Raw genomic sequence first — 13381 nt, 5'->3', positions numbered from 1 at the left:
TAGTTTGGTCTCACTGGACCCAAGCTAAATTAGACTACTTTGGAGATGCACCTAATTTATATCGGGTCAGCCATTTATAGACCAATCTAAGTATCCTGAACTTCTGTACAATTCACACATAAATCCACCTAACTAGTACAAGGTCCACACCTGGGTGACTAAGTTACATTGGGTGGCAATGTTTAACGCGATCTAACCTCCCCCTTATCTCCCTTCCATCAGAGCTTTTAACTTTGTCTGGGACCAGTAATCTTCCCTCTCAGTTGGCCCCATCTCCCTGAGCAATCAGGCAATTACTCATGAACCTCCTGCAGAGCTATGTACCCAGTTACACTAAGCAGAAGAAGCCTGTAATGTTAACGGATGTGGTCCCAAACCTACATTGTGCCCCACTCCCCAAACTCCAGTCATCACCAGACCCCTGCCCCATAGACACCTCACCACCTCCAGACTCACCAGTGCTGTCTTGGACCATGTACCTTGCCCCCTCCAGACCTCTCACTGCTCCTTACATCTCTGGACCTGCTGCTTCCATCACAACAGCCACAGTAGCTTTCTCCATGCCCCAGGGTGGATCTTACCAGCGAGGATTCCTGCAGTCCAGATCCAGCCTGGGGCCCCAGGTAAGTTGGAGACTCCTAACCTAAAGAATGGAACAAAATGAATGTAGCTAGTATACAAATACTCATTAACTTTGCCAGTTTCACTGATATTTGTTTTGAATTTTTGTTTTCATGGCATTGTTGTTCTGGTTTGATAAAAATTATTGTAGCCAAATTAAGAACCATGATTCACTGATTTAGTTTTGGAAGATAAATTCTGTATACATCTGTATTTCATTAAGTATCTCACATGCTCCACAAATGAAAGTTGGCCACTGGCCAAGAATGATGTTAGTGCCTTGCTACTGTGTGATAGAGTTCGTCTTTTAGATTCTAAATAAAACTAAACTGCTGACCACTTGTTCTTATTAAAGCTCTCACTACAGTTTGTGTTGTTCTTCTTCATTTTACATTAAGTGGTGAATTAAAGAAGACAGCAATTGTGTCAATATTATTTAGTAACTGCACAGCTATCCCAAGAGCTTCCAAGATGTCACATTGGGCAAGTTGTGATTGGGCAAAATGATTGGGTAAAATTATTCTATTTTGCTAAAGTATTCTTTAAATAAAACAGTGACCATTTGTTCAACTCTGTAAAGTGCTTTGTAATCCTTGAAAGAATTATTGGTTTGATCCTGAGAGGGTCTGCACATTTACTGTTTGTAATAGACCAAATTCTCTGCAGGCAAACAGAATTGTGTATAGAATTACACTAGAAGATAGGTTGGGCAAGATATTTTAATGAAAGTAACAAGCACGAGGTATTTCCTATGGTCATGCTCCACATAATTATTAACTAATGTAAAATATAATGTATTATAGAAGATATAGCAATAACTATAATTAAGCATTTTGTCATTTCCTGATAACACTATTTATGTTTCACTGGATAATTAAGAGTTAGAAAGGGATTTAATAAAATTGTCAACCTGATTCTTATCTAACTTTGTGTGCTTCTATATGAGAATAAGTTCATTAAATTTAACTAAGTTAACTCTTGATTCCCAGTGGCATAGGTGAGATCAATATTAGGCCCTTTTTTTCAATCTCATGGTAATTTTTGGTGAATCCCACAGATTATATGCAATTACAGTGAGCCTATTCTAAATTATTCTATATATATATAAAGGGCTTAGTTCATCTATGTGCCAGTCTGTCTGTCTGTAATGCTCTTAGGGGTGTGGCTCCTAGCAGGATGTGGCTCCACAGAGCAGGGGGGAGGAGTGGGGGTGGCATAGGGCCAGACATGGAGCAGAGGGGAGGGTTGGCGCGAGGCTGGACACTGAGCAGGGGGGTGCCATGGTGCTGGACATGAATTGGGGGAGGTTGGGGGGCTGGATGCAGAGAAGTGGGGGGGTGGCACAGGGCTGGATGCAGAGCAAGGGGAGTGGTGTGGGGCCAGATGTGGAGCAGGGGGGGGCATGGAGCCAGACAAGGAGTGTGGGGAGGTGGCACATGGCCAGATATGGAGCAGCAGCAGCGCAGGGCAGTGGGTGGCAGTGGTGGCCACTGCATGCTAGCTTCCCTCTCTCCGCTGCTCCTGGCAGGTGGTGGTGGTGCAGGGTGGTGGGTGTCAGTACTCTGTCCCCGCCCACCCCCCGTCCCGGTCATTCTTGACAGGCAATTCACTACTGGATAAAGAAAAGGTACAATTTAAGAGTTGACATAATTAAAGTGTGGTCTACAAAGGTGGCATTGTTCTAGTCTTAATTAGTAACTCTTCCATGTGAACCCACTCAGAAAGTTTAACATTTGAGATTTTGTTGAAGGTACATTGAAAAAAGAGCAAATGAAAGAAAGAAATCATGAGATGCTTCTCTCTGCTTTAATGCCATCTGGTAATCTGTACTTTCAGAGTTTGAAAAGATCCAAGGAAAGGGGAAGTGTTATATCATGCAGTTCAGATGTACTTGTTTACATCTCAACTCAGCAAGACAAAGCTTGACCTCAAATTGATTTTGTAACACACAAACTGAAAGGAATCATTGTGAAACAGAACACAGCCTAAACTGAAAAAGCTGAATAGAAAGAAGTGAGTGTTCAGCCAAAAAGACAAACATGAGTCTCAGCTAAATGAGTCAAAAATGTATCTATGACTTTGTTAGCAGTGGACTAATTTAATGTTAAAACACTAAAAAAGAAAGTCAGTCTGAGCAAGCTATTAAATGCATTAGAAATTGAAAGTCCATAGAGTTTTTCCAAGGCTAGCCAACTTTTGCAACTTTTAATGAAAGTCCAACACCAAAACACCAGATTACACTGGAAAGTTTATACAGATCTAGGTGTCTGGTGACCTGAGTCTTTAGTGAAAGTCTGAAACAGGAAGCCACTCTTGAAGCTTTAGTTTACTGAATGGTGAGTTTTGTGTATCTGTAGGGTTCTTGTCCTGGAGAGACGATGCAGAAAAGAACAATGGAATCATCTTTACTATGAACAACTAACTACTCTTAACACTAAAAAAGAAGAGCAAATAGTAACACAAGATGAAGCAGTTCAGGCATTGTCCTCTGTTGATGGCATATAGAACATACATATTGGGTGTGTCTACAAGTGCACTTTACTGTGCATTAGACTAATTTAATGCACAGTAAAGTGTCATTGTCTGTACTGCTGCTTGGCACTGCACAGCTGCCAGGGTAGTGCTGTCAAGGCCAGCAGGGTGCTGAAGGTGTTGCAGGCTGCTACAGCCCCTGGCCAGGCCTGTCAGTCCACCAGGTCCATCTGCAGGCAGTTTCTGGGCTGCAGGGCCAGCACCATCTGCCTGCAGCACACCCCAGCAGCCTGTCCTGTGCCTGCAGGTGCTGCGGGGCATTGCTTCTGCTGCACAGCTGCCAGACCTGTGCTGTGGCCCTGTGCTGGGCACTGCAGACAGCTGCCCAGGGCTGGCAACACCAGGACAGCCATGCAAGGGCTTCATCATGGTGTCATTCTCCCTGCCCAGGCCCATGACCACATATGTTCTCACACCTGTGCCCTCCACCCACACCCCAGTTGGAGTCAGGAGGAGACTGATGACCTCATGGCACCATGGGGTGAGGCAGAAGCACTGCACCAGCTTCAGCCTGATAGGTGCTCCAACCCTGACATTTATGAGACCATGTCAGGCCAGATGCAGGAGAATAGGTACGACTGGACATAGCACCAATGGTGCATAAAGGTCAAGGTCTTGTGGGCACAGTGGGTCACCGTGAGTGACCACAATCATCGGTCTGGACACACCTGCAAGACCATGCCCTTTATGCAGAGACTGAAGAACATGCTGGTGCCCGGGGACACAGGCTGCAGCTGCACAGTTTATATCAGCACGGGCAGCCTCCCAAGCCCCCACCCCAGTTTGGCACCTCTGGTGACACATCACTGGTTGAGAGACTCTTGGGTATGCAGCATCCTGTCTGGCCCAGCTCCCTGGCTGCAGTTTCCACCAGCAGCTCAGGGAGCCCTGGCCAGCTGTGCAGCCCTAGGGCCAGACATGAGGCATGGCTGGCCATGACACGCTAGCTGCCAGCAGTGCCAGCTCCTCCCTGCGGGGTGGGGCCTGAACAGGTGCTGAAGACACCAGGTGCAGCCACAAGCTTTCACCAACTGGAAAGACCATGCCAAGCTGCCAGCCGTGCCAGCCCCAGTCACATGGTTAGTCCTGCACTGGCAGAAGGCCCCTCCCTGCCCCAGCCCCCACTCTGGCCCCTGCCCTTGACCCTCACACCACCAGATCCACCTTCACTCCCCCTGGTTCCAGTTTCCCCCCTCTCCCTCCCCATAGCACACACAGAGAGGCAGGAGAAAGTGCAAAACATTACTGAGCAGCCTGTGCCCCTGCAGCTAGGCAGCCACAGGCCTCTAACACATCAAGGAATGTGTCAGTGCTGGTGGCGATGTCCTCTTCAGCAGCAGTGGGGGGAGTCTGCCACTGTCACTGCCACCGCAGGTGGTGCTCCCACAACCAGGTATCCTCTACACACACACTCCTCTGTCCAGGCCTCACAGAACAGCTCTCCTGGGCCTTGCAGATGTTATGCAGCACATAGGCCTGCAACAATGACCTGTAGGATGTTCTCCTCAGCAACCTTGAGGAGAGTGGTGAGGATGCACCAGCAGCCCTTGAAGCAGCTGAAGGTGCACTCCATCAGGGCATGGGTCTGGCCCAGGCACTGGTTAAAGTGGGCCTGGTTTGGGTCTAGGTGGCTGGTGTAAGACTGCATCAGGCAGGGCAGAAGCAGGTAGGCAGAGTCCCGAGTGAGCACGGGTAGGACCATAATGGCACCCAGCTGCAGCTCTGGCATCCCCAGCACAAAGTGCCAACTCTCCACTAGTCCCATCAGGCCAGAGCTGTGAAACATTCAGGAGTCATGTACACTTACCTATCGATCTGGTGCACACATGGGTGAATGTATCGTGGTGGTCCACTACAGCCTGCAGCCCCATGGAGTGAAGTTCCCTGTGGGTGTAATAGGGGCGATCTCCATGGGGTGAGCAAGTGACAGGGATGCAGGTCCTGTCCAGGGCCCTAATACACTGGGGTAAACCCAGTGCACAGAACCCCACCACCACCACCAGGAGGTCACGGGTGTACAACACAATGCACCCCAGCATGTTCTGGAAGGCCCCGCACACTTCCAAGACAGCTTCCCCAGCAGTGGCCTTGCCCACACCAAACAGGTGTCTGACATACTGAAGGCTGGTGGGCGTGGCCAGCTTGAGCACAGCGAGGGCCAGCCAGCTGTCTACGAGGACAGCTGTGTGCACGCCAGTGTTCTACTATTCCAGATGGGGCCAGAGCTGCTGGAACAGGTCCTGAAAGGTGGCCTGGGTCATACAGAAGCCATCCAGCTACTGCTTATTCTCCTAGGTGTACTGGACAATGTGCCATGACCAGTCCTGGATGACGCAACAGGCCCAGAAGTGGTGGGGCTGGAATTCCAGGAGAGTGACAGTGGCCCCTCAGGTGGTGGCATCATGGAGTCCCTCATCAGCATCCCTGGTGGTGGCAGCTGTGCAGTGGCGGCAGCCCTGGGACAGCACGCTGTGGTTAGACAGGTGGTCGTTGGTCATGGGGGAGCTGGGCAGGGCAAGATGGCAAATTTACTGGCTTAGGCAGATCAACAGGGAGATTATGACAGCCAGCAGGAGCCCAAGGCACTGGTTGTTGTTGCCAGGGTCAGGGGCTGGAGCAGCCATAGTGCAGGGTGGCCAAGGAGAAAGTTGTTGCATGCTGTCCCTGTATTTGGCATGCTGCTGTTGAACAAGCAGAAGCCTGGTCAGACAGCAGCAAGCAAGCTGGCTTTTAAAGAGGTCTGCCAGGTGCTGGCAGCTGCAGACAGAGCCTAGAGAGCCCCCAGTGGCTATAAAGGCCTATTGCAGGGCTGCATGGAACTGGGTGCAAATTTTCTCCCTAATCTCTGCATGTATAGCTGCCTGCTCAAAAACCTTTACTCTAGTTTATCTTACACCAGAGTAAATATAGGTCAGAGTGTACATGCACCCATAAAGTTTAAAATGCAGCACCTTGAACTTTCTAGTCAGTTCCATCAGCAGTGAAGAAGCTCATCATAGTTACACCATTTCTGGTTTATCTTGAAATGTTTATCCTGCTTCTGGTTTCTTTTAAATGAGTTCACTCCTTTCCTTCATTCAGTCAGGTTTGGCTCTTTTTAATGTATTTTGTTCAGAACTGTCCCCAAATCATCTACAGGACACTAATTTTTGCCTCTGAATACTTCAAAAAAACCTTTGTACCATTGTCCAGGATTCTTGCAGGTATCAAGGGCTTTGAGGTCTATGCCTAGAGATTTTCCATTTCAGCATTTTGGAAGCATTGTCCTGTACTTCAACTTTTGTCTGTGCTGACATCTCATCCACCTCTTAAGATGTATGGATTTTTATGAGCTTTATTTCATTCAGAAGACTTTGGATACTGTTGCTGAACGATGTTGTGCCAAAAGCAGTGGGAAAAAATGGCAACCAATCCCTGCTTCTTGGTGACCTTTCTTTCTCTAGGAACTGCAGAAGCATAGAAATACTTCATAAAACTTTATATGTATATCCCTTTTTCTAGTTAGTCATCCTACAGTTCATGTTCAATTATATGACCCACCTCATCAGTGTAGAAATACATATACACTATGTTTCTGTAAACAAAAGGTGAATTAAAGGTAATGTGTAAAAGAGTTAAATGAAAAACATATTTAGCTAGAAATGAGGTAAATCCCCTTAAAAAGATGCCTTAAATATTCCAGAAATTGGAGTCTGCCATTTGATATGGGATATTCCAAGGTTCAGTTAATGAAAGTTATTTTTTTCTTCCCACATGTACTTCCTCTATATTTGCCAGTAGCTTTTTTTTTAATTGAAACCTACATTATAACTTCTGTAGATGAAATTTTTACCTGAGATCTGTCCTTTCAGAATAAATATTGGGCCATGTAATCAACCAGCTATGCTGTGCTGAACAGACTTTGATCTTCCTTTTCACTGTTATTTGACTGGACAGTGGGTCAAGAACTTTCTGGTTTATCTCTCCAGGTCTCTGATTGTACCTTCTCTTTTTACACAGAAATAAAATGGTTTCTGGGTGTAAAAGGAACAAGAAGATACTGGTGCTAGTTTGATTAATCTTTTTCTGGAAATTCAATTGTGTTGTTTGAATTGTATCTGTCACTTCTTGGTCAGCAGGTACCGTTTTATTCCACTAAGAATAAAAATCATCAATGAACTAATTTCTCAAACAGTGAAGGCTTTCAGAGAGAAAAAAGGAGAGGCAACAAAAAAGCAGAAAAGTACTAAAGCCAAAAGAAGTTCTTTTTAAAATATACAAGAGGAAAAAGAAATACTGTAGGGAAATTAATAAATAAGGAAGAAAAAAATCAACAATGAATGTAAAATGGCTATATGATCTGCCCTACATTTTCACAGGAAGAATACAGGAAAACTGTTGTAAATAGGAAGTCTGACTGCTTCAATAAAGCTTTTGATTTTTAAAAAGTACATTGGCAAATGCAGTATACAAATCTGCAAACCTATGTGTCATGCTGGAAATTCCACAGGGTTAACAGAACTAACTGATGAATTTATTAAAAACTAGTAATTACATTTGAAAGGTCACCAGAAAGGAGGAAGGTGCTAAAAGACTCAGGAAAAAGAAATCTAATGATTCTTGAAGAACATATATAAGATCAAAACAGTCAATTATCTGTGAAGTTTAATTTAAAATCTTTCTAAAATAAGCCATCAATTATTGAAAAGACAATGAAATAAATGGCAATAAAGAGCATGAGTTTAAAGAGCAAATCTCACAATTCAACAATTTATTATATCAAATAAAGGAACTAGTGGATGAAAGATGTTTTACTAGTTTGGATAGGGAACCAGTCCTGTGGAGACTGTGTTCAGTTCATAACTCAGTCCTGTGCGACATTGAGCAAATTACTAATCTATTCATTTAATCTTCCTTTACCTTAGGGCATATTATTACCCGGCCACACATGAGTGTTGTTAAGGTAAAACCCATTAAGGCCCTTATAATGCTCAGATACAATAGTGATGAGACCCATAAAAGTATGCAGACAGACAGAGAGGAATATGTTACCTCGCATTAAAGTTGAACATGTTATCATAAAGATAAATTCATTATTATACACATAATGCCTAACAGTATTACCATGTTAAAAATTGTTTGAAATTAGTCTGAATATTCACTTGTTGACATAGACTGAAATTTGTTTGAAAGGTTGGAAACATGGGTAAACAAACATTTTGAATGTATAAGGTATATCAAAACCCTCCCCAAAGGCTTGGGAAAGTTATCATTCAGTTCAGTACAGATGAGTGCTAAACCACATCTTATTTAAGTTAGGCTTTAATTCCACAAGATTCTGAAGCAAGTGACTAATCCCACTAAATTTGATGGTAGAGGCTCACAACTTAATAAAAATCTAAGAATACGTTTCAATGTTACAGTGAATTAAATTTTTAAAATTTCTTTTCTGGAGTTTTTCTCTACAAAATTACTGAGCCATAAATTAATCAATGCGACAAAGGTGCAACGTGTACCTTTCTAAGCACAGCAACTGTGATCACAGATCACTCCATTACAATGCCCAGCAAGCTTAGTCTCAGCCCACAGATCTCTTTGTCCCATCATCTGAATATTACTCTCTTTTCATGGAAAATGAAATGCGATCTCAGCTAGTTTTACTTTTGGCCTCCAGAATAACTGATACCCACCCCATTCATTCAATAGCTAAGGATCTGGTTATTCAAACAATGATGATGGTTAGAGCTGAGTGAATACCCCAGAACTTTCTGAGAACGTTCACTTCAAGAGAAATATCAGTTTGCTTTTGTCATGCTTTTGTTGCTCTCCATGAATATTCTAGCAAGTGATCTTCCTGGAAGAAACAAAGGTAAAGGCAAACTTTTTTTAAAAGATACTGGAAGTTATTGGAAATTTATTTCTGAACTCCCCAAATCATAGAAAGTTTGGATTGGAAGGGACCTCATTTAGTGAAACCTCCCGCACAAAGCAGGACCAGCTATATCATCCCAACCAAGGCTTTATATAGCCAGGTCTTAAAAACCTCCAAGGATGGAGATTCCACCACCTCCCTGGCAACCTGTTCCAGTGCTTTACTAAAATGAGAATATTCACAACAGAAACTGACTTTAAAGTAACGTATATAATCAGGTACTGTATAAAACAATACCATGTGCCATATGTTTCTGATTAAAAATAACATATTCCAAATTCTAAATAATAAGGAAAGAAAAAATTCTAAATAACAAAAGAAAGATATGAGCCATTATTTGCATGTGGAAAGGGTTTTGTGGATGATTCTGAATATCGAATGTAGTTGAAGCAATCATGGTCATTCACTTCAGGGAGAGTAGACATCTGGGAAGGGATGGCATCCACCTCACAAGGAAAGGTAAGTCCCTGTTGACAGCCAGGATGGCCTGTCTTCTGGACAGGGCTTTAAACTAAGATTGCTGGGGGATGGGGATACACAAATTAAAATATATCCAGGGACCAACATACAAGTATGCCCCATAGATAGGGACACTGGGAGAGCCACTCTTGCAGGAGCTGAGGGAATAGTTCTCCACCAGCGGGACAGGAAGATGAGGGCCTCAGTAGGAGGCCTCAGGTGCTTATATACTAATGCTAGGTGCATGGGGAACAAGCAGGAGGAGCTAGCCCTCCTACTCTCCAGTGGGGATTATGATCTAGTAGGGATTACGGAGACCTGGTGGGACTTCTTACATGACTGGAGAGTAATTATAAAGGGCTACACCCTGCATAGAAGGGACCAGGTGGGGAAAAAGGGTAGTATCATTGCTATCAATGTGAAAGAGCAGTACACTCCCTTGGAGGCCAACATCGGGTCCAAAAATGATCAGCTTGAAACCCTCTGGGTTAAGTTGTGAGGGAGGGAGCAGGGGCAGGGGGGGCACTGCAAGAGTACCTAACTGTAGGTATATACTACAGACCACCAAACCACAGAGAGGAACTCAATCTGGAGTTCACCCAAGAATTGACTAAGACCACACGTGCATGTGACATGGTTGTCATGGGCAATTTTAATTATCCAGACATCTCCTGGGAGAAACACTCAGCCAAATTGTATTGGTCGCACTCCTTCCTGACCTGTGTCAAGGAGCTCTTCTCGACTCAGGAGGTGTATGAGCCAACCAGAGGTGACACTCTGCTAGACCTGGTCTTGGCCAAAGGAGATGACTCGGTGACTGACTTAAATATAGAGAGAAGTCTGGGCAACAGTGACCATGAAACCATCACATTCATTGTCCATCTCAAAACAGACATATTAGATAGCAGGATTGAAGTTTTGGACTTTAAAAATGTTAACTTCAACAAGCTCAGGACAATAGTATGGGAAGTGCTGTGGGACTAGGGGCTGAAGGCAAAAGGAGTGCATGAAGAGTGGTCATTTCTTAAGGACACGATCCTTGAAACAAAGAAAATCCATTCCCATGCACAGAAAAGGTAACAGAAGGGCTGGGAAGCCCTCTTGGCTAAACACAGAAATCACTAAAGAAAGAAGAAAGAGGCTTATAAATAATGTAAGCTCAGGGTGGGCCCCAAAGAGGACTATTTCACGATGGCACGCATTTGCAGGGAACAGATAAGAAAGACTAAAATTGCAACTGAACATAGATTAGCAACAGGAATCAAGGACAACAAGAGGCCCTTCTTTAGGTATGTAGGGAACAGGTGGAAAACAAATGGAGTGTGGGGCCACTGCTCAACAAGTCAGGAGAGCTGGTTACTGGCACCCAGGAGAAAGTTGAACTCCTGAATGACTACTTTGCCTCACCCTTTCACTGGACCAAGGGGAAAACAATGCCAGATAGAGTACAGGATGAGCACAGTAGGAATAATCACCTTCCAACTATTGCCATAGAATTGGTGTATGACCAATTAAAAAAATAGACATATACAAGTCAGGTCGCCAATCAACCTAACTTCCATCCTAGGTAAAATCCTAGACAAGCTCATCAAGGAGTCTATCTGTGATAAGCTTGCAGAAGGTAAGATTCTGAATGACAGCTAGCATGGCTTCATCACAGGCAGGTCTTGCCTTACTAACCTCATCTCCTTCTATTACCAAGTAACTCACCATCTGGACATGAAAGAGCAGGTTGACATTGTATACTTTGACTTCCAAAAGGCCTTTGATCTAGTATCCCATGATGTCCTCACAAGAAAATTGGAGGATTGTGGGCTTAACTCTGAGATAGTCAGGAGGGTGAGAAACTGGCTGCAGGATAGGACCCAGACAGTCGTAGTGAATGGATCTGTACCATCCTGGCAAGAAGTGGGCAACAGTGTCCTGCAGGAGTCAGTGCTTGGTCCAGTACTTTTCAACATCTTTATTAATGATTTGGATAGGGGGATGAAGAGCTCACTGGCCAAATTCTCAGAAGACACCAAGTTATGGGGAAGCATGGTCATGCTTGAAGATAGGCTACAGATACTGGTGGACCTAGACAGGCTAGCAAGTTGTGTGGATTGGAATCTGATGAAGTTCAATGTTGAGAAATGTAAAGTGCTCCACCTACGATGAGCAACCCCCAACACACCTACGGGTTTGGCAGTGCCAAACTGACTAACACCACAAATGGACAGGACCTACAGGTAATAATAGACTACAGTATGAATATGAGCCGGCAGTGTGATGCTGTAGCCAGTAGGGCAAATAATACTATGGCATCCATCAATCAATGTACCTCCAGCCAAAACAAGGAGGTGATTCTTCCTCTCTACTCAGCACTGGTGAGACTGGTTGGACTACTGCATCCAGTTCTGAGCACCACACTTTAGCAAGGACATGGACAAGCTTGAAAGTGTCCAAAGAAGAGTCACCCGTATGATCAGAGTCTTACACAGCAAACCTTACAAGGAAAGGCTGAGGGATCTGGGAAAAGAAAAGGAACGAACACTGAGAGGGGACCTGGTAGCACCTTACCACTACACTAGGGTAAGATGCTACCATTTACCAGGACACCTGAGGGGAAAACTAGGAGTAATGGCCACAAACTCCTGGATGACTGATTTAGACCCAACATTAGGAAAAATGTATTCACTGTCAGGGTGTCCAAACTGTGGAATAATCTCCCTCTGGAGGTAGTGCAATCACCTACCCTGGAAATCTTCGAGAGGAGACTAGACAGTCACCTTGCTGGAGTCACCTGACCCCCACTTATCTTTTCTGCTTGGTGCAGGGAACTGGATCCAATGATCTTCCAAGGTCTCTTCCAGCCTTACACCTATGAATCTGTGAATGATGCTGTGGGGAAAGAAAAATCAGCAAATGGATGTACCCAAATCTCTCTCTGTCTCTCCCCCCTGCCCCCTTCCACCTCCACCAGGTGTGTGCAAACATTCAAATGAAACATGCTGATTTGCATGGTTTAGTCTGAGCAGCCTAAACCCTTATTGATAAAGCACTGCCTAGCAGGCCACCACAAGGGACCGGACCATGACTCCCCCTGACCCTGAGGAACTCTCATTGCAGGGATGTCTCCCTCCCACCCTACCCAGGGGCTTCTAGAAGAGACCTAGACTGAGTCCCCTCTCTTGTTACTTGCACATCAGTTTCTCTCCCTGGACCCTGACATGGATCCCTACCTCCCACACACAAGCCCACTGACCCAGGACCTGCAGTACATGCTTGAGGACCAGTACAACTCTTGCCAGAAGCTGTGGGAAATTACACATCCCCATCTGCAAAATGATCCCATAGATGTTCATGCTTCCACATGCCTTCCTGCTTACCCCCCAGTGCCCAAAGTCATCTCAGTGTAGGTGGAGGGCAAGTGGGTGATCCCCAACCTACTCTTTCTCAGACAGGGCTGCAGGCATGGGTAGTGCAGGAGACAGCCCCACCACTGGGGCTATTGCTCCTCATAGGCCTCTGAAGGACCATGCTCACAGGTCCTAGAAACCCCTCTCCTTCTGCAGGGACACCAACCACATGACACTTGTTCATGCTCAGGGGGTGCCTTGTGTCCTGTAACAGAACCAGCTCAGAGAGCAGGCACAGCAGTCCCTAGCCTCTAAACCAATCCTGCCCCCACTCCAGCTCCTCACAGTCCCACCTGCCATGCTTTGATGGAACTGTATTTTATATTGAAGCTGTTCCCCAGAGTCGTTGAGTGCCTAAGGGGTCTGCACTTGGTCTAGTCTCTTCTTTGCCAGCCCTTTCTGGCTCATGGGAATGGATCCCCAAAATCCACTACTACACGCTATGCGCCACTGGCACCTG

General features: G+C 45.1%; 1 long non-coding RNA gene across 1 annotated transcript in view; it reads left to right on the top strand.

The window, feature by feature from the left end:
* LOC109300089 overlaps positions 1–9905 on the top strand; it is a 10864-nt gene extending 959 nt beyond the window's left edge. Inside the window, exons 2-3 of the long non-coding RNA XR_002098104.1 lie at positions 4155–4161; positions 9730–9905. This is a non-coding gene — a long non-coding RNA (uncharacterized LOC109300089). The remainder of the gene's footprint in view (positions 1–4154; positions 4162–9729) is intronic.
* The last annotated feature ends 3476 nt before the right edge of the window (positions 9906–13381 follow it).

This window comes from Gavialis gangeticus, unplaced genomic scaffold (assembly GCF_001723915.1).
Source record: "Gavialis gangeticus isolate Ggan-Ray unplaced genomic scaffold, GavGan_comp1, whole genome shotgun sequence".
In the NCBI taxonomy this organism is placed as follows: domain Eukaryota; kingdom Metazoa; phylum Chordata; order Crocodylia; family Gavialidae; genus Gavialis; species Gavialis gangeticus.
This window is presented reverse-complemented; position numbering and strand designations above follow the sequence as displayed.